This window comes from Heterodontus francisci, chromosome 10 (genome assembly GCF_036365525.1).
Source record: "Heterodontus francisci isolate sHetFra1 chromosome 10, sHetFra1.hap1, whole genome shotgun sequence".
Classification (NCBI taxonomy): domain Eukaryota; kingdom Metazoa; phylum Chordata; class Chondrichthyes; order Heterodontiformes; family Heterodontidae; genus Heterodontus; species Heterodontus francisci.
In genome coordinates this window covers 76,197,497-76,219,835 of record NC_090380.1, presented here as the reverse complement: position 1 = coordinate 76,219,835, position 22,339 = coordinate 76,197,497, and the positions used below count along the sequence as shown (strand labels likewise).

Genomic DNA, 22,339 nt, shown 5'->3' with positions numbered 1-22,339 from the left:
TTGGTTCGGCCACATTTGGAATACTGCATGCAGTTCTGGTCGCCACATTACCAAAAGGATGTGGATGCTTTGGAGAGGGTGCAGAGGAGGTTCACCAGGATGTTGCCTGGTATGGAGGGCGCTAGCTATGAAGAGAGGTTGAGTAGATTAGGATTATTTTCATTAGAAAGACGGAGGTTGAGGGGGGACCTGACATCAAAGCAGTATTTGACCAGGTATAGCAAGAAAGAGCCTAGCAACACTGAGATCAATGGGAAAAACCTTCAGTGGTTGGAGCCATACTTGAAATGCAGGAAGGTAGTCATTGTTATTGCAGGCCAATCATTGCAGCCCCAGGCCATCACTGCTGGAGTTCCTTAGGACAGTGTCTTTGGCCTCACTATTTTCAGCTGTTTTATCAATGACTTTCCCTGTGTCATGAGTGTGAAATTCAGTTACATACTGTTGCTTCTATTGTGGCTATAAAGGCCTACCTGAGGTTTTCATGTGCACAATGTTTTTGGTCTTCTGCTGCGTCCTCCACAACCTCACGATTCTGAGGGCCTAGTCACTACCTCATGGGATCTGGAGGCCATCTTGGGAGGAAGAGGAGGAGGAGGGGAGGAGGGAGAAGAGGAGAAAGAGGAAGAGAAGGAGACCATATCCATCATGTGCATCTGGATGGAGTGAGAGGGACTGTATTGTGAGGCTTTGCTTCACTTAAAATGAAGTTCCCACCCCAACCCCCAACATAGACTCACCATTCCTTAATAGTACATCCATATCAGACACTTCATTGCAAAGTCCCCTTGGTCAATATCATTCAATAAAGACCAGCAGCAAAAGTTGTTCACTCAACAACTTTATCCATCAATTCATCAATAATACAAAAAAAAACAAGAACTATTCACCCTTGTGTATCTCTTTAGTACCTGTCTTGTGGGTGCATTTACCTGTTCTAGAGCTCCTATGCAGTGTTACTCCAGTGGCTGTAGCATGGCTGGTGGAAGTTTGCTAATTTTCACTGGGGGAGACTGCAAACGGCCTTGCAGGATGACCTCAAGCAGCTCTGGACTGTGAGGGTCTGGCTTCAGACTGCACCACCTTAGAATGGGCAGCAGCAGCCTGGGCTCACTGGCTGACAGGCAACAGCAAGGACACTGATTGAGTGGCAGTGGTGGGAGGTGGGGGTGTAAGGTTCTCAGGGGTAGGTGGAAATGTGGAGTAGCAATTACAATCAGATCAGCCATGATCTTATTGAATAGCGGAGCAGGCTTGAGGGGCTGAGTGGCCTACTCCTGCTCCTAATTTGTGTGTTCGTATGTTCAGACTTATCCATGATTTGAGGGTCTGGGACATGTTGATTGGTCACTTGATAGTAATAAAGTGATTAAAGAGCTTAGGTGGTAACAGAATCATTGGGAGAGACTGATGACATGAATGTATCTTCTTGCCTCCATGTTACCTGAAGTCTGCTTTGTGTGTTGTTTAATGTCTTGTAGTTTAGTGATAGTATGCATGGAATACACAGATCAAAGGTAGAATTGTTGTGTGTTTTGAGCAAACCACTGTTACCTGTAGTCAGGTTGAAATGATAAAGCATGGTACATGAGTTTTTATAGTGAATTGTGAACTTAATAATAAAGAATCAAATAATTATATGGAATTGTATTGTATGATTTGATTGAGTACTCATGTTGGATTGTGTAACATGAGCTCATTAAAGACAAAGATCTGATTTTGTGGTTGTTACAACTGATCTCTGTGTTTAAAGTAATGAAAGAAAATAGAACAGGAAAGCAGTCCAATATATTGTTGACCCCAATGTGATTGAGGTTTTTTTTGGAGTTTGTTATGTTGCAGTTGGCTCAAGGAAGTCTTTTCCAACATTTGGTGGGCTGACGTGATACTTTTGAAGTCCCCCCTGTTGGAATTGTTTCAAGGGAGTCTTTCCCAGACATCAGTTTGAGAGGTGAGTATTCTCTTTGGTGTAGCAACCTAGCAACCAGTCAACAATGGAAGGATCAGGGAATATTCCAGATGAAACCCAGTCATTTCTTAATAAATAGATTGAATCTAAAGGTGGGGGTGCTTATTAGATAGGGCAGAAAACAATGACATAAGGATGGAGAGAGACATGGAAGTCCTTAATGGAGATTTTCCAGTTAAAAAGTAAGGGATTAGCGTTCAAAAGTGAAAAGAAGAAGAAGGCAGTGTTAGTGTCTAATGCTAGGGATTCAGAAGTGTGGAGAAGAGGCTGAGGCCAGGAATAATGAAATTGCAGAACTTACAGAGCAGCTCGTGGCAGCCGGGAGGGAGATAGAGAGCAGGAGGTTTCTGGCACTTGGAGCCAGGACCGTTCTGACACTGGATCAGCATCTTGCAGGTGGACAGTTCAGGAATCACAATCTAGAACAAGGAATATCTAAATCACAGCATGCGAAGCTGGTGGAGACTCGGATAGGCATAGTAGTTAGAGGGGCTCCTACCACCCTGCGTCCTGAGAAGGGGAGGATAGGGCAAATGGTGATTAGTTTGCCCAGCGGAGACAGAAATTAATGAAGGCTGGTGGTGTTCGGGTGATCCCTCAGCTCCAAAAGTTGAAAAGGTGACTTTGCAACATAGTGTGAGGCCACTGTTCCCTTCCACACCCCCTTTATCTTCAACTTCAGAGGCCTGAACATGCATGGATCGAGTGGCAATATTAGGTACGGAGGAGGATTAGTTAGATGCCTCTTCGGCTCCTCAGATACTAGTTACCCCACAACAGTATGCTCGACCTTGTAAGATGGAGACTGGGAGAACACGTTAGTTTGGATATAGCAAGGGCCTGACAGCGACTCTTTCATTCCCTATGGAAGTTGTGAAGGTAACACTACCTTGAGTGGTTTTGGGGATTCCGGGTATGAGAGAGGAGGACTAATGGTAGCGGACATGACAGGAAAAAAAGAGATTACGCAGGAGGATGTGGAGTTACAGCATTCAAATGTTGGAAAAGAGTTGCATTAATAAAAAACCTGGGTCAGAAAGTTAAAAGTTAAAACAGCTGTGAGCAAGTATAGGTGGCATATTCTGTTTTTAAGGGGGAAAAAACTGCATTTTATTTCAATTTCTGTGGGGAAGACTTCCTGATTTTCAAATTAAATACTGTCTTAAAAGAGTCTGTGTTATGTTTGTTTTCAGCATGAGCATCATTCACTGCTCTGTTTAACCCTATGTAGTTACTGGCATATGCTGTTTTAAGCTTGTTGATTGTTTGTCCTATGTATACATTAGTGTACTGTTTTTGGGAAACTTTGGGAGACTTGAATCATGTTTTTGCTTTTGAACTGGGTGAGGTTGTGTGTCCTTTGGGCTCGAGACCTGGCAATTTGAGTTCACAACCCATTACAGTGATCAATATTTCTAAGTTGCATGTAAGTATGAAGATTGAGATGTGACTGCTGAGTGTGCTCATTTCAATTTAAATTGTGAGCACCTAGTTGGGGGAAATTTAATTTAAATAAGTTGGTGTAGATGTTTCAGAAACCACAAGCTGTGGGAAGCTCTGCCCTCTTTAACTCTTCTTGTGTTAGAATATTGAAGCCTTTATTTTGCTGTGAAAGCTAACCTTTTGTTCAGTTCTATTCCACTATTTTAACAGTGATTTGGAAAGCCACCTGAATAAAGGAAAGAAAAAGATGAAGTAATTTACTCCTTTTGTAAGTATGTGTGACTGTTTCTGTGTCACTGGCTGTGGATTCACCTTTTTCAAGCTGAATTGTGTTTGGTTTAAGTTATTGGTCAGAATTAAATTGGAATCACTGAGGTTGATTAACCAATAAATTGTGAAAAACTGACTTGCATTGTAGCCAAGGAAATTGGTAGCATAGTGGTAAGGTTACTGGACTAATAATCCAGAAGCCTGAACTAATATAAAAACAAAAAGTGCTGGAAATATTCAGCAGGTCAGGTAGCCTCTGTGGAGAGAGAAGCAGAATTAATGTTTCAGGTCAGTGACCTTTCATCAGAACTGGTGCCTGAGCTAATGCTCTGGAGACATGAGTTCAAATTCCAATATGGCAGCTGGGGAAATTAAAATTCAGTTAATTAAATAAATCTGGAATAATAAGATAATCTCATTAATGACAATCATAATAAAAACCCATCTGGTTCACTGATATCCTTCAGGGAAGGAAATTTGCTGTCCTTACCCAGTCTGGCCTACGTGTGACACCAGACCCACAGCAACGTGATTCATTTTTAACTGCCACCTGAAAGCCACTCAGTTGTATCAAACTGCTATGGAAAAGTTGAATAAGAATAAAACCAGGCAGGCCACCTGAATTGACCTAGGCACTGGAAACGACAAAGACACACCCTGCCCAGTTGATCCTGCAATGTCCTCCTCGTGGACAGCTGGGGTCTTGTGCCAAAATTGGGAGACCTGTCCCACAGACTAGTCAGCCTGAATCACCAAATCATACCCTACAGCCAATGTCCTGAATTCCTCCATCACCAAGAGTGGCTCGGTAGCACCACAACTGACCAAGCTGGCTGAGTCCTGAGGACCACACCTGCCAGAGTGGGACTGTAGAATGTGTGAGAGAACCAACAAGAAGAAAAGCCTACTTTGAGCTTGTCCTCACCTATCTATCTGTTGTGACAATATTGGTCGGAATGGCCACGGCACAGTCCTTGTAGAGACAAAGTTCTGTTTTCACATTGAAGTTACCCTCCATTATGCTGTGTGGCACCAGCATCATTATACATGGGATAGACCCAGACATCCATGAAGTGTTGTAGGCCATCGGCAGCAGCAGAGTTGTATTAAACCACAAACTGTAACTTCATGGGCCAGCATATCCTCCACTCTACCATTACCATCAAGCCGGGGGACCAACTCTGGCTCAATGAAGAGTACAGGAGGGCATGTCAGGAGCAGCACCAGGCATACCTCAAAATGAGGTGTCAACCTGGTGAAACAACAACAATGTTGAAACAACAACCTCAAGCATGCTCAACAGTGGAAGCAGCGTGTGATAGACAAAGCTAAGTGATCCCACAACCAATGGACCAGAGCTCTGCAGTCCTGCCATGTCAAGTCATGAATGGTGGTGGACAATTAAATAACTAACTGGAGGAGGAGCCTCCAAAAACATCCCCATTGTCAATGAAGGGGGAGCCCACGTGTCCGTGAAAAAGAGGAGGCTGAAACATTTGCAATAATCTTCAGCCAGAGGTGCCGAGTGGATGATTCATCTCAGACTCCTCTTGAGGACCCCACCATCATAGATGCCAGTCTTCAAACAATTCTATTCACTCCACGTGCTATCAAGAAATGGCTGAAGGCACGGGATACAGCAAAGGCGATGGGCCCTGACAACATCCCAGTGCAGTACCGAAGACATGTGCTCCAGAACTTGCCGCACCCCAAGCCAAGCTGGCCTAGTACAGCTACAACATTGGCCCCTACCCGACAAAGTGGAAAATTGCCCAGGTATGTCCTGTACACAAAAAGCAGGACAAATCCATTCCGGCCAATTACCATATGACCAGTCTACTCTCAATCATCAGCAAAGTGATGGAAGGTGTCGTCAACAGTTCTATCAAGCGGCATTTGTTCAGCAACAACCTGCTCACCGATACTCAGTTTGGGTTCTGCCAGGGCCACTCAGCTCCAGACCTCATTACAGCCCTGGTTCAAACATGGAGAAAAGAGCTGAATTCCAGAGGTGCGGTGGGAGTGACTGCCCTTGACATTAAGGCAGCATTTGGCTGAGTATGGCATCAAGGAGCACCAGCAAAATTGAAGTCAATGGGAATCAGGGGGAAAACTCTCCACAGCTTGGAGTCATACCTAGCACAAAGGAAGATGCTTGTGATTGCTGGAAGCCACTCATCTCAGCCTCAGGACATCACTGCAGAAGTTCCTCAGGGTAGTGTCTTAGGCCCAAACATCTTCAACTGCTTCATCAATGACTTTCCTTCCAACATAAGGTCAGAAGTGGAGATTTTGCTGATGATTGCACAGTGTACAGTACCATTCGCAAATTCCTCTGATACTGAAGCAGTCTGTGCCTGCATGCAGCAAGACCTGGACAACAATCAGGTTTGGGCTGTTAAGTGGCAAGTAACATTTACACCATGCAAGTGCCAGGCAATGACCATCTCTAACAATAAAGAATCTTACCATCTCCCTTTGACATTCAATGGCATTACCATCGCTGAATCCCCCACCATCAACATTCTGGGGGTTACCAGAAACTTAAGAAACTTAACTGGACCAGTCACGTAAATACTGCGGCAACATGAGCAGGTCAGAGGCTGGGAATTCTGCAGCGGGAAACTCATCTGTTGACTTCTCAAAGCCTGTCCATCATCTACAAGGCACAAGTCATGAGTGTGATGGAATACTCTCCACTTGCCCGGATGGGTGCAGCTTCAAGGGTACTCAAGAATCTTGACACCATCCAGGACAAAGCAGCCCACTTGATCGGCTCTGCTTCTGCCACCTTAAACATCACTCCCTCCATCACCACAAGTTGCACTGCAGCACCTCACATAGGCTCCTTTGACAGCACCTCCAAACCTGCGACTTCGACCACCTAAAGAACAAGGTCAGCAGGTGCATGGGAATACCACCACCTGCAAGTTCACACACACACCATCCTTGGAACTATATTGCTGTTCCTTCTCTGTTGCTGGCTCAAAATCTTGAAACTCCCTCCCGACTAGTACTGTACATTACATGGACTGCAGCAGTTCAAGAAGGCAGTTCACCACTACCTTCTCAAAGGCAATTAGGGATGGGCAATAAATGCTGGCCTTGACAGCGATGCTCGCATCCCAAGAACGAATGATTTTTTTAAAAAGCCTGTTTTCATTTAAATTTTTGTGTGCAGTTTAAGCTCATGTAAATAACGAACATTGATCATGAAACATAACTAGTCCTCATTACACTGAGTTAGAGCACTGAGAATTCTCAGGTCAAACATTATAGGAGTGAAATGCAGTGTAGAAATCAGTCTGTACCACTGTCATATTCATTTTGATTTGTGTTAGTGTCACCTGTCAAACTTTTCACATAACATTTACCACTGCTGTTCAATAATAGTTAAAACATTGTCAATAATATACTTTCAACATTTTGGGCAAAGATGCCAGTGCTTTAAATTGGGGACACAGGAGATTTACTAGAATGGTACCAGGGACGAAGGACTTCAGTTACTTGGAGAGACTAGGGAACTGGAATAATTCTCCTTGGAACAGGGAAAGATTCTCTCTTGTTGGAGATGGTCATTGCCTGGAACTTGTGTGGTGTGAATGTTACTTACCACTTATCAGCCGAAGCCTGAATATTGTCCAGGTCTTGCTGCATGCAGGCACAGACTGTATCTGAGGAGTCACGAGTGGTTCTGAACACTGTGCAATCATCAGTGAACATCCCCACTTCTGACCTTAAGTTGGAGGGAAGGTCATTGATGAAGCAGCTGAAGATGGTTGGGCCTAGGACACTATCCTGAAAAACTCCTGCAGTGATGTCCTGGGGCTGAGATGACTGGCCTCCAATAACCACAACCATCTTCTTTTGTGTTAGGGATGACTCCAACCAGTGGAGAACTTTCCCCTCGAATCCTATTGACTTCAATTTTGATGGCACGCTCAGTTAAATGCTGCCTTGATGTCAAGGGCAATCACTCTCACCTCACCTATGGAGTTCAGCTCTTTTGTCCATGTTTGGACAAAGGTTGTAATGAGATCAGGAGCTGACTGGCCCTGGTGGAAGCCAAACTGAGCATCGGTGAGCAGGTTGTTGCTGAGTAAGTGCTGTGTGATAGCACTGTCAATGATACTTTCCATCCCTTTACTGATGATTGAGAGTAGACTGATGGACGGTTATTGGCTAGATTGGATTTGTCCTGCTTTTTGTGGGCAGGACATTCTTGGGCAATTTTCCACATTGTTGGGTAGTTATCAGTTTTGTAGCTATACTGTAACAGCTTGTATTGTCCATTGTCTAGGAGAAGAGGGGAGACAAAATACACATTTTAAAAGGGGAACATAAAACTGCTTTTTAAATGTAAATATTTTAAAAGACTGAGATGAAAAGTTATTTTTTCATTTACTTTACTCCTGCCCTTAGGATGTTGACTCTGTGGGGGAAGGTTAGGGTTAGTTCAAATCTGCACTGGTCACTGGTCTCTCTCTGGTAGCTCACTGAAGTGGCCGCTGTCCACCTGTGAACTTTGCCCATGTCTGTCAGCAGGTTATCTTATAGAAACTTTTGTTAAATAAACATCTACTACTGATAGTCAGACAATCTAGCATTGAAGCTAGTAAACAGCTAGAGCCAAGTTATTTCTGATAATAGTGAGCCCCCACGGCAACTTTATTTATACTAATTATAGTAAGATGCCTTTCGTGTGAATTTTGGCCCACTATGGCACTTTGAGTGCTAAAACCTAAAGACCAACTCAGTTCATAATTCTTTTGGGCCTCCTTATCTCGAGAGACAATGGATACGCGCCTGGAGGTGGTCAGTGGTTTGTGAAGCAGCGCCTGGAGTGGCTATAAAGGCCAATTCTGGAGTGACAGGCTCTTCCACAGGTGCTGCAGAGAAATTTGTTTGTTGGGGCTGTTGCACAGTTGGCTCTCCCCTTGCGCCTCTGTCTTTTTTCCTGCCAACTACTAAGTCTCTTCGACTCGCCACAATTTAGCCCTGTCTTTATGGCTGCCCGCCAGCTCTGGCGAATGCTGGCAACTGACTCCCACGACTTGTGATCAATGTCACACGATTTCATGTCGCGTTTGCAGACGTCTTTATAACGGAGACATGGACGGCCGGTGGGTCTGATACCAGTGGCGAGCTCGCTGTACAATGTGTCTTTGGGGATCCTGCCATCTTCCATGCGGCTCACATGGCCAAGCCATCTCAAGCGCCGCTGACTCAGTAGTGTGTATAAGCTGGGGATGTTGGCCGCTTCAAGGACTTCTGTGTTGGAGATATAGTCCTGCCACCTGATGCCAAGTATTCTCCGAAGGCAGCGAAGATGGAATGAATTGAGACGTCGCTCTTGGCTGGCATACGTTGTCCAGGCCTCGCTGCCGTAGAGCAAGGTACTGAGGACACAGGCCTGATACACTCGGACTTTTGTGTTCCGTGTCAGTGCGCCATTTTCCCACACTCTCTTGGCCAGTCTGAACATAGCAGTGGAAGCCTTACCCATGCGCTTGTTGATTTCTGCATCTAGAGACAGGTTACTGGTGATAGTTGAGCCTAGGTAGGTGAACTCTTGAACCACTTCCAGAGCGTGGTCGCCAATATTGATGGATGGAGCATTTCTGACATCCTGCCCCATGATGTTCGTTTTCTTGAGGCTGATGGTTAGGCCAAATTCATTGCAGGCAGACGCAAACCTGTCGATGAGACTCTGCAGGCATTCTTCAGTGTGAGATGTTAAAGCAGCATCGTCAGCAAAGAGGAGTTCTCTGATGAGGACTTTCCGTACTTTGGACTTCGCTCTTAGACGGGCAAGGTTGAACAACCTGCCCCCTGATCTTGTGTGGAGGAAAATTCCTTCTTCAGAGGATTTGAACGCATGTGAAAGCAGCAGGGAGAAGAAAATCCCAAAAAGTGTGGGTGCGAGAACACAGCCCTGTTTCACACCACTCAGGATAGGAAAGGGCTCTGATGAGGAGCCACCATGTTGAATTGTGCCTTTCATATTGTCATGGAATGAGGTGATGATACTTAGTAGCTTTGGTGGACATCCGATCTTTTCTAGTAGTCTGAAGAGACCACGTCTGCTGACGAGGTCAAAGGCTTTGGTGAGATCAATGAAAGCAATGTAGAGGGGCATCTGTTGTTCACGGCATTTCTCCTGTATCTGACGAAGAGAGAACAGCATGTCAATAGTCGATCTCTCTGCACGAAAGCCACACTGTGCCTCAGGGTAGACGCGCTCGGCCAGCTTCTGGAGCCTGTTCAGAGCGACTCGAGCAAAGACTTTCCCCACTATGCTGAGCAGGGAGATTCCACGGTAGTTGTTGCAGTCACCGCGGTCACCTTTGTTTTTATAGAGGGTGATGATGTTGGCATCGCGCATGTCCTGGGGTACTGCTCCCTCGTCCCAGCACAGGCATAGCAGTTCATGTAGTGCTGAGAGTATAGCAGGCTTGGCACTCTTGATTATTTCAGGGGTAATGCTGTCCTTCCCAGGGGCTTTTCCGCTGGCTAGGGAATCAATGGCATCACTGAGTTCCGATTTGGTTGGCTGTATGTCCAGCTCATCCATGACTGGTAGAGGCTGGGCTGCATTGAGGGCAGTCTCAGTGACAGCATTCTCCCTGGAGTACAGTTCTAGGTAGTGCTCAACCCAGCGGTCCATCTGTTTGCGTTGGTCAGTGATTATGTCCCCCGATTTAGATTTGAGGGGGGTGATCTTCTTGATGGTTGGCCCAAGAGCTCTCTTCATGCCATCATACATTCCTCTGATGTTTCCGGTGTCTGAGGCCAGCTGAATATGGCTGCATAGGTGTTGCCAGTAGTCGTTTGCGCAACGCCTAGCTGTTCTTTGTGCAGTACTTCTGGCTGCTTTAAGTGCTGCGGATGTTAAATCGCTGGGGGCTTTCTTGTAGTTCAAAAGTGCAATGCGCTTAGCGGCTATGACAGGTTCCAGCTCTTCATTATGAGATTGAAACCAGTCTGCATTTCTCTTCGCACTTTTGCCGTAGGTGGTCAAAGCTGACTCATAGATGGCGTCTCTGATGTGGGCCCACTTGGTCTCAGCATCCCCTGTGGGAGTGTTTTGAAGGGCTGTTACAAGTGAATTTAGAAATTTTTGTAACAGCTGTGGGTGAGAAATTCTGCTCGTGTTGATGCGCGGGTGGCCCTTCTGCTTGGAATGATGCAACTTCTTTGGTCTGAGTCTAACCTTGCTGCACACCAGGGAGTGGTCGGTGTCGCAGTCCGCACTGTGGAAGCTGCGTGTGATTTGAACACTGTTTAAGGCGGCTCGCCTTGTGACAATGAGGTCTAGCTGGTGCCAACGACGTGATCTTGGGTGCCTCCATGAAACCTGGTGACAGGGTTTAGTGTGAAAGAACGAGTTGGTGATGCAGAGGTTATGATAGGTACACAACTCAAGCAGTCTCTGCCCGTTCTCATTCATCCTTCCAACGCCATAGCGCCCAAGGCAGGAGGGCCATGAGTCATGGTCGGCCCCAACCCTGGCATTAAAGTCCCCCAGCAGGAATAGGTGTTCGGTGTTGGGGATGCTGCTAATGATGTTATGGAGTTGTTCATAGAACTGGTCTTTAGCTTCAGGTGCGGAACAGAGTGTTGGAGCATAGATGCTGAGTAGGTGTACTGGACCAGAGGTGGTGAGCAGTCGGATGGACAGTATGCGTTCCGAGCCATTTGAGGGAGGCTCTATCATGCTGAGCAAGGAGTTTCTGATGGCGAAGCCCACTCCATGCTGTCTTGGTTCTTCAGGATCCCTGCCCTGCCAGAAGAAGGTGTAGTCTTGCTCTGCTAGAGAGCCACTCGCGGGGAGGCGAGTCTCCTGAAGTGCTGCAATGTCCACATTGAGTCTACTGAGCTCGTTGTTAATTATGGCGGTCTTCCGAGAATCGTTGATTTGTGTAAGGTCTTCCGACAGGCCAGGACACATAGTTCTGACGTTCCAGCTTGCAAAGCGAAGGGCTGGTACCTTCTTTCCTTTTTTCATGTTGTTTGGTGCGGTGTATCAGTCCACCTTTCGGGCAATGACCCTGAGCTCCAAGCACCCATTGAAGCAGGCAGACTGTGGCGGGACAGAACCTTATTGACCGGGGGCTGCCCGGTTTGAGGCGGGCGGTAGCTGTCCAGTGAGGTGCAATGACCTCTCCCACCGACAAAGGCAACCCGTGGCGCCCAGTTTCTACGCCAATTTATCTGGACTTATAACCCGTAACTGCTGCCTTCCGTGTTGTTTCAGTCGCTGTGAGGCAACTATGGAGTGACCTCTCCATGGCGCATGCCTGGGCAAATTTATGGAGGTTGAGAGTTGCCCAGTCGTCAAAACCCCCCTCTCGGCCTTTCTGGTGGGGTCCAAAGGAGTGCAGGACACGACGTTTGGCACCAGTATGGCTGCAGGAACTGCCGGAAACATGCCAAAGGTGACACATGACCGCCTACGGGGTTCCGCTCCGGATTTTCTGTTAGGGTTTACTCCCTTAGCCTTGGTCTCTCCCGAGACGCCCACAAAGCAGTGGGGTTGTTGGGGCCCCTACACAGGTGTAGGATGGTGCCGGTGGGAGGAGGGGATGCAAGGGGGAGGGGTAGAGGGAGGGGGTGGGGGGGGTGCAGGGGAAGGGGGTGCGGGGTGAAGATGGTGCTGTGTTCCCTATTTAAAAATAGATTTTGTTGCTGTGTGTGATCCTTATAATTCATGAAAGGATTAAATGCTTTGAGATCGAATAAAACTACACCGCTTTCATTTGTTTCATAAAAGACAAGCAATCGGAACTATCCTTTATGTCTAATTTCATAATTTAAGTATTAAATGACACTAAAGACCATTAGTTACATTTGCATTGGCCTGTATTTTACAGTCAGCAGTGAAGTGATGGCCCTCACTGCTGACCTCAAAGAAAACTGTCCACAAAGATCTAGCAATCTCTGTGCTGTGAATTTCACCTTTCCTGATGTTAATTTGATTCTGGTGCCAACTATAGAGAATCTTGGGCATCCAGCAACACTGATGTCATCAAGCAGGTTAAGCAGTCAATCACGTTGAAGAATTCTCAGACAGCAAACCAGGAAATAAAATGCACTGGTTATCTTTCACTTTTTAATTATTTTAATAGAGAGTGAAATAATGATTGGGACATATATATAGGATTAAGGTAAAAGCTGTAATACCGTAAAGAAACATTCTACAAATACAAAAATAATTTTCAGGGCCAGTGAGGTTGTTAAGCAGTAATTATGAATTTAATTGCTGTTATAAATCCAGCTGCACCTCATTCAACAAGGCGTAACTTCTTCGGGGATTTTTAAACCAAGACTAATAGCATAAAAGCCCAACTGCTGCGAAATGAAGAGGCGCCTCAAGGAGGCAGGATTGCAGAAGTGTGTTCCCTAAGCACCTTTCCAACCCAACCCAGCCCTGGAAGGTCAAACAATCAGTAAGGCTGGGTAGAAAGTTGTCGTCTGTACCTTGAAAAGGAATTCTTGTATGTCTGATTTTTCAGAAGAAGGAGTTTCTAAGAGTTAGGGCTCTAAAGTATTAGGAGAGACTCAAAGAATCAAATTGAATTTAATTGCAAAAACAATTGAGAAAGGACTGGATTTGGGTCTATAAATTGATGAGAGGAATGGATAATGGTAATATAATCAGGTTACTTATTTTACATTGCAACCATAGAATTAAGTGCCATGAAATAAACTGGATAAGCCTCAAGTAAAACTAGAGACTGTGGGCCATTTTTTGAGTCAATTATGCCTTGTATGGACCAGTTCAGTATGTGAGATATAATTAAACTGGATCATGAAAGTTGTCAGTGGTCTATCACTTGTAATGGACCAGATAAAGAGGTAACCCCTGTACTGTCAGGTATTCAAGCCACTTGAACATTACCTACATTTCCATTGGGCCTGGTGATAGAAGATTCACAATATTCAAATAAGGTGGAAGTAACATTATAATGGCGCTCTCATCTTTGCCCTTTATAATGGTTCGATGCCACTTCCAAATCTCATCTGCATATAATGATTGCCAGTGCAGAACTCACTTAAATGGCAAAGTAAGAAGATTAAAGGATTAATGTTAAGTTAATTTCTGCACCTTTCCCTTGCTTCTTTCATCTTGTCAGTAGATACCCTGTTCAATTTAATTCAATTAACATGTGTAGCTATACAATATATATGAGGAAATATAAGAGTTCACTTTTCATTCTTTTATTTGGTTTCATATTCATATATAAGATTCTAAACTTATTTCCCCTTCCAAGTGTAGGACAGAAAAATCTAACTAAACCACTCAAAAGTTCAAGATAAAGGGGAAAAGTGTCAGTTTCATAAACAAATTGACTCTTGGTATTTTTAACAAAGTTTTGAGACTCACTTCCTCAGGTAAAGAAAGAAAAGAGAAATGCTGCAGATTTTTTGTGGTGCATTATTACAAAAAAAGGCATTTTTAATGTATTCTTTTGTCTTATCATGATAGTTAGAAAATGTATCTTCTCATTCAGGGTACCCTTGGGTTTTCTCCTGCCCTGTTAAACTGTGAATCAACAGCAGAGTGCTTCTATGATGTATAGGAAGGCTACTGGGCCCCGCAATGTATGTGAAAATGGAAGTATACTTCCACATCCAAAAGTGTTAGTAATCACGAACTAACTTGAGTAAGGGGGAGTTTTGCAAGAGTCAATGAGTTAACTATTTATACACACTGTTAAAATATTTAAACTATTGATTTTTGAAACATTTACCCTTACCCAAGTTGGTTGTTCCTGCTGGCTGTTTATTGTTGGGTTATTGAGTATAATCTTGTGCACACAAGTATCTCTCCTGATTGACCAGGTGAAGAATTCCAATTAGAATAGTTAATAACTGGTCAGTCAAACAAGCCCAAACATGCACATGTATTTCTTTAAAGGAACTGACTTCTAAGCTAAAACTTAAACATTCAAACATTTAGATATCGGTGATATTTTTGCTAAAGTATTAAGTATAAGGTACACTGATTATATCTTGTGGCATAAGAACACTGTAGTAGTTGAGCTTTTGTAATGGGAAACTCTGATTTGGAGTGTTATTTAAGCAGCTCTTGCCATCATTGATCCTTTGAAAAAGGCCGAGAGCTGATTTAAACCCTGCCCATGAGGCAGAAACTAAGCAAGTGGGCAGTAAAAATGGCCCATATGATTTATCTGCACTGATGCTGACTTCTTGTGCAAACTCCACTCCCTTGACCCTACCATTGGTGGCTGTACCTTCAACTATCTGGGCCCTAACCTCTGGTATTTAATTCCTAAACCTTACCCCTTGCTGGCTCTTTCTTCTCTTTTAAGTCCTCCTATTTCTTTGATCAAGCTTTTAGTCATCCCTCCTAATATCCATTTCATGGGTTTGGCACCAATTTTTGTCTGACTATGCACCTGTGAAGCAATTTGACATATTTTCTGATGTTATTGACCCACATAAGTGCAAGTTGTTGTTGAATTAAATATTTGGAAATTCTGTAATTATTTTAGTCCATGCCCATTTTCATGAAATTAATATGTATGACCCAGATAACAGATGTTGTATTCACAGCCCAAGCTCCAGAGCAGTCTACCATAAACAGACAAGTGCCTATAATATTCTGAAATAATTTGCATTTCCTAATAGTCAAAGGATATTACTTCACAATTTAATGAAAATTCTTTTGAAGTTCCAGTCAGTATTTGTGGTAAATAAAATTCTTAAGCAAAAAATCTTTCACAATGTTGAGAATTGTTATGCAAAGTAATATTTGTGCAAGTGATTTCTTTAGATAATCAATCTCTGGTACAGAAAAATATGAAGCAGTTGGCTTTTGTTCACTGTGTGATATAAATCTTCTACATATAACATCATTTTGAAGAAGAAAGAAAAGTAGAATAAAGTACGTTGTTCTGTTTGAAAATCTGGTTTCTGATAATAGATATTCAAAAAATTCACTTTTAGTGTAGCTGACCAGAAAGGAACCATTTTAGCTGCATTTTAAAAACTTTTAACTGGATTAGATTAATTAAATCTTTATATTAATACATAGAGGTAGAATTTTCAACTTGCTGCTTGAATCTGACATTCCAAATTGGCCGTCTGTTAGAGAAACTGCTCAATATTCCTTTCCTTTGAAATCAATGAAAGGGAAAATTGAGTGGCTGATCCATGATAGCAATTTTACACCAGGGCAGAGAGTTGAAAAATTACTCCAGAAAAGTCTTCTAGTGAGAAGTCAACTTTTTAACTTTAGTCTTCACCCAACACACATAGCTACTGGAATTACCAGATTAATATATCTTACAAGTTGAATGTCAAGATAAAACAGTCATCATTTTTCCAGCAAGATCCTTTTAACTTTTTACTCAGCCCCTGCATACCTTTTTTCCACAAATGTTACTATTACAAAATTTGTTTTTCAATATCTGGGATTGAAGTAATAATTTGACGTTAAGATGGGGGTCAGTGCTTCATACACCAGCCCTCATGAGGACAGGTAATTACATATTGGTTATTTCCTTATCTTTGACTTTCATTGAAACAACATTAATTTTTGATAGACATTGTTCCCACATTTTAAGCTCTGTTATTACTTATTCCATTCATTTTTTTGCTCCTGGAAGTTATTTATTATCACTGCAATCTGCTTATTATCCTGTTGAGTCTCATCTTAAGTCCACAGAGAATTAATATTAGTTAATATTGAAATTGCAAACTCTACCAAAACAAGTATAAATAAGCAACTGAACAGCAATGGGAGCGAAACAAATTCTTACCTTTGGTACACTGGTCAGTTATTCATGCAATGACAATGGGATACTTGCAGAATTGTTTCCTTAGCTGAGGGCATTCTTACAGAAATATTTTAATAACCTTCTGATAGCTGGAAATATTTCATTAACACAGATGTATGTTCCTGTAATGGCGACCAGCAGTACTCGTTTTGCAGTTGGGGGAAGTTCAGTTAACAATATTTTCCTTGGGGTTAATTCAATGTAATTTAGTCTTTTGCACATTAATGCAATGCACGCTAGGCTCTAAGAAAGGTCAAAGCTATATAACCTTGGTTAATGATTGATCTTGATCGTCCTACTGTTAGAGAAGTTGTTAAATCTTGTGTTTCAAAACAGTGGAGGTAAATTCTAACATTGTTACAAAGAATCACATTCAAGAAAATATAAGCTGCAGTTCAATCATTCCAAGTCCAAAGGAATTTGTCGAGATCTTGTTTAAAATAAAGGAATCTCAAGATAGCACGCATCATCACCAATAGCAAGGTCTTTTTTTAGATACATGAATTCTAAACCGGAGCTGCACATAAAATCAAAGCTCAACCCTGCAGTCTAACAATCAAGCCTCCCTGGACCAATGGTCTTTTATACCTCCTGCACCCGACCCAATAGTAAAAGAGTTCCCTCAGAACTTAATTTGCCAGAGAACATGGATGTAAACCCACCTGTAGAATTCTAAGGAATCATATATAAATCAGTAGTAGATAAAGACCTACAGTTAAGGCCTACAAAATGGAATTGGCCAAAATATGTAATTGTGCGTCCTCACGAGGGCTGGCATATGAAGTATTCACCACAATATAAACTTCAAAACATCATTTGACTCCCAGATATTGAAATTTTAATAGTAGCATTTGTGGAAATAGGATATGCATATTACAAAAGAATAAATAGTGGAAATCTTCTTTTCATCTTTTGGTCCAATTACTTACAGCAAAACATGGCTAGTACTTGGATCAGTTGGTCAGATGATGTTGTGCTTATGACGAGCCATACTTTTCTTGCAAAAAGGATGAAGAGGCCTGAAACAAAACATCCACTATTAGTGCGAAGCCAGATGTTTGCAACTGAACCCCAAATGGCTCCATTCCGATTATTTCTTCTTATGAATGTGATCAGCATTCATTATGTATTATATATTAAAACTGTTGAACAGGCCACTACATCCCATTTGAAACTAGATGCAAAACCCTGCCCTATTGGATTTTACCATTTTAAAAATGATCATATTACATGCATTATTCCGCATGCAGGCGGCACTGAGATAGACCGTTACAATAGTCAGGTAACGTTTGATCTAAAAAGCAGTAGTAGCGAATGTATATTGATATTATGAGACACCATCCAATTCTACCCAGAATCCACTCTTGGCTCACCACCATTCAGTTAAATGAAATATCAGTAAGTGATGACGAGCAAGATCTTTTTGAAAAAAAAAATTAGAGGTAAGTTAAAGAGCCTAAATAATGCAATTAGTAAAATAGCTCATTTGACTGTAATTTAAATTGATATAACTGAGCATTTATGTGAGCATTGATAAATTCTGGCCTCCCCATACTCCTCTACTAGATCTGTGTTCAAGGGAACTAATCCCTTCCTACATTGCCTAAGAACTTGGTGCCATATTGACAAATGTTGAATAAGCCCAATATCCAACAACTGAAGAACAATGGCACTCACAACCGAAGATTGACTAACTCTGCACAACCCAGTCCTTAACCCAATTGTTTTCCCCTCCCCCAATCTGTATTCTTCACTGTGTCCCTTCCAAGTTGCCCCACGTTAGTCTATCCCCCAAAAACCCTAGGAACCCTACCATGCAAGTATTTCATGGCCCATGCCTCCTGTGTTGAGGATATTTCTCAGCTCATCAATTTGCCCTCTAACTGTTTTGGCAGCCATCCTTTTCCACTCCCTCCCCCTCCCCCAGTGAAAGTCTTTGTCCTTGTGTCCAGTCCCACTGAGGGCCAGGCTATAGAAGAATGCTCATGGATGTATATAACCAAAATGCTTGGTCTACAGGAAAGCCTGCCAGAAAGGCTGCACTCACTGTCAAGGAGCATGAAGGAATCCAGCACCAATTTGACACAGGAATTTGTGCAAACCTCGGAGCCCATCCTTTCCAACATGGAGTGAGTGGTCACCTGTGGAACTCACCATGATACAGCATCTGATGACCTACATCACAGCTTCCATTGCTGCATGAACCGCTTCCATCAGAGATCTGAGTGTTGTCGTGGACCTCAAACTGCTGTCTTGCAATGTCAGACTGCTGCCATTGTGGCTCTGGATACCAGTGTTCAGAGGGGCTCTTGGGGATCACAGCAGACCATCAATCTACTCTCCGAAAGATTACTAGGATTGCTGAGGTGCTACCCTGGATGAATGGCAGTGGCTCCGTGGAGCACAAAGTTACCATCCTCTCTCAGGATGACAGCAATCGTCCTGCCTACTGCCACTTCCTCCAGTGCACTTGCTGTTGCCTGTCAACCAGCCAGTCCAGATCACTGCTGCCCAAGCTGAGATGGTGCAGTCCCAGAGCTGCTCAAAGTAGCCTTCTAAGGCCATCTATAGTCTCCTCAATTAGAGGTCAGCAGCCTTCCAACAGCCATGCTGCAGCCATTGGGAAAGCATCTCATAAGAGAACTAGGAGAGGTATAGGCACTTGGAAGGCAGGCACTTGAAAGGCACAAAGATGATTAGTTTCTTTGTGTATGCATTATGTCACAATTGAATTTATAAATTTTGATTGCAATGCACATTTTCTGGTTGTTTTTATATTTTGTTGTTGGAAGGAGGACAAAATGATGGTCAGTGACAGAGGAAAGGTAAGGAGTGTGGGAACCACACCTCCTTCGACATCATCTTCCAAACCCATGACCTCTTCCACCTAGAAGGACAAGAGCAGCAGACACATGGGAACACCACCATCTGAAAGATCCCCTCCAAGCCACACACCATCCAGATTTGGAAATATATCACTGTTCCTTCACTGTCGCTGGGTCAAAATCCTGGAACTCCCTCCCTAACAGCAGTGTGGGTGTACCCGCACTTGATGGACTGCAGCTGCTCAAGAAGGTAGCTCACTGTACTATCTTGTCAATGTGCTATTCATATTGAATGAGAAAAGTAGACTCTGGGTCAAAGTAACTGGAGTTTATTTACAGGGATCTTCTCACTAGGGTATCTACATGAACACTGAGTAGCACAAGGTACAGACTCATGATATCACATCCTGTGATGATGCTTAAGGTCTATATACATAATCTACCCAGCAACAACTTATGTACATTATACTACACTCACCACCACCTTTTCAAGAGCAATTAAGGATGGACAACAAATGCTGGCCTTGCCTTGCCTTCATCCCATGAAATGAATTTTTAAAAAATGTTGGTAAATGGGGAGATGTGGGGTAGGATTTTCGGACCCTGCTGAGGTCGGGAACAGAGGCAGATGGGACCGAAAATACCGGCGCTGGCCGGTGTGTCGGTTTCTTGGCACTGTTCCCAATGTTGACCACTTTGGTTGAGACGGGTTTGGGACAGTCAGGGCTGTCTGCTCCCATAAGGTGGACAACCAATTAGGCTTGTTAAAGTAAGTTAAAGAGGTTGACTAGGATTTTCCTGATGCAACGGGGTCAGATCAACTGCTTGAAGCAGGCACCCAGTGCCAGGCCATGGTGCCAGCACTCCAGGCAGGCCTACAAGCCTTCTCTGTCTGCGTGGATGTGGGTGCAGCCAAAGGCTGCCCTGCAGAGGGATTCCTCCCCTCCCCCACCCACAGTGGTGGTCTGGCTGCTTTCTCTATTTTTTAATGATTTTTTAAAAAGTTGCTGAGAGGGTTGCCTTTCTGTTGAAGCGCCCTCTCAGTTACTTACCACTCATTGCAACTCGATGCTCTTCTGAAGCTGTAAAGCCTCTGAATGACCCTCCTGCTACGAGAGCCTGCCTGCTACTCTTACTCGACCACGGAACCTGTCTCCATGTTCATTTAAGGGAACACTCCGGTCAAAATCCCAATGAGTGACTGTATCTCCCTTGGTTGTGGGTTTAGGACACAGCTCCTGTTTCCTGCCCCCAAAGTGAAAATACAGCCCATGTTTGTGGTTACCCATATCACTCATTAATTATGATTCTGATGAAAGGTCACTGACCTGAAAAGTTAACTCTGCTTCTCTGTCCATAGATGCTGCCAGATCTGCTGAGTATTTCCAGCACTTTTTGTTTTTATTTCACTCATTAATTACTTCATCACATGGAGCCCAGGCAGGAAGGACTGTCTAAGTTGCAGCCTTCCTTCCTCTACCCGTAACTCCACTTCCTGTTGCACTTCCACTGTCTCCTTCATTCTTTCCTCCTCTTCTTCTTCCTCATGCTCCTGCTCCTCAGCTTCACGCCTGACAGGTGGTGGCCAGTAGAGCTACCCAACCCAAACCCAACAGGACCCGACGACATATGTTGGGTTCGGGTCGGGTTGGGCCTCTCTTCTGGGTCTGGCTTTCGGGCTCGGGTCGGGTCGGGTCGGGCCGGACACACATGGTAAGTGCTGTGCTGGTAAGTATTGAAATTAAAAAACTTACCTGAGCTGGGAGTCCGGGTTGAAACTGAGTCATCGCTGTGAGCAAGTGGCGTCACTGTGATGTCATCACGCATGCGCTGCAACTTCTTGTAGGTTCAGTGTCAGGAAGGTAAGTAAAGGGATGGTTGGGCTTGGGTCAGGTCGAGTCGAGTCAGGGCAGGTTTGGGTCAGGTCGGGCTCGGGGCAAAATCGGAGGGTCTCGGGCCGGGTTGGGCTCAGGGTCCGCGGTGGTTTGGTCGGGTTCGGGTCGGGTTCTTTTATCCCGACCTGAGCAGGCGTTTAGTGGCCAGGTCGTTGCACCATGCAGAAAACTACCACAAATCTTATACCTATTCAGCTCAGTACTGCAGGGCTCCTCCGAAGATATCCAGTCAATGGAAGCATTGCTTGACGATGCCGATGGTGTGCTCTATAATGTTCCTTGTGGCAGCATGGCTGTCATTGTAGGACTGCTGTGCACGGACTGCTGTGCATGTGTGCGTGGGTTCCAGATCGGAGTCAGGAACCATGTCATAAGTGGATAACCCTTGTCTCCCAGTTTGACTAGCCGTGATGTTTCCAATACAGGTGGCACAGAGGACTGCTGCAGAATCTAGGCCCAGAGTTGTGCGAGGTCATCCTGCCAGACCATCTGCAGTCTCTTCCACTGAAAGTCAGCAGCCTTCCACCAGCCATGCTGCAGCCACCAGGGCAACAAGTAGAAACACTAGGACAGGCATGGAAGACAGGCACTAAGGGAATGTGCAAGGGTGATTAGTTGACTATTGCATGTATTATGGCATGATTTCATTAATAAATTTGGTTTGGAATGTTTATTTTGTGGTGGCTTTTATTTTTGCATTGTGGTCAGGTAGACACTTATGATCAGTGACCAAGGGAAGGCAAGGCATGAGACTGTTGGTGAATGGGGAATTTGCAGCATGCAGCAGACCACCATGAAATCTTAACAGCCACGATGCTAGATACTGCGGGGCTCCTCTTGAGCATTCCAGGCAGTGGAAGCATTTCAGCATGTCAATTGTCTTCTCTATCACATTTTGTCTGACAGCATAGCTTTCATTGTATGCATGCTGTGCATGTGTGAGTGGATTGCATACGGGAGTCATCAGCCATGCTGTCGGCGGATAGCCCTTGTTGGCCAGTTGCCACCCTTTGGTTTGCTGTTGTGCTTCAACTGCAGCTGGTACAGCAGACTGTCACAGAATGAAGGCATCATGACTTTTAGAAGGATACTGAGCATTAACCTGCATGAAGTGCTGGTCAAACACCAGCT

General features: G+C 44.1%; 1 protein-coding gene across 2 annotated transcripts in view; it reads right to left on the bottom strand.

Annotated features, from left to right (window-relative positions):
• Positions 1-16,675, bottom strand: part of casr (calcium-sensing receptor) — a 104,043-nt gene extending 87,368 nt beyond the window's left edge. For both annotated transcript variants that reach the window (XM_068040808.1, XM_068040815.1), the window contains exon 1: positions 16,471-16,675. The gene's annotated coding sequence lies outside the window, so the exon portion shown is untranslated. The remainder of the gene's footprint in view (positions 1-16,470) is intronic.
• Positions 16,676-22,339: the final 5,664 nt, after the last annotated feature.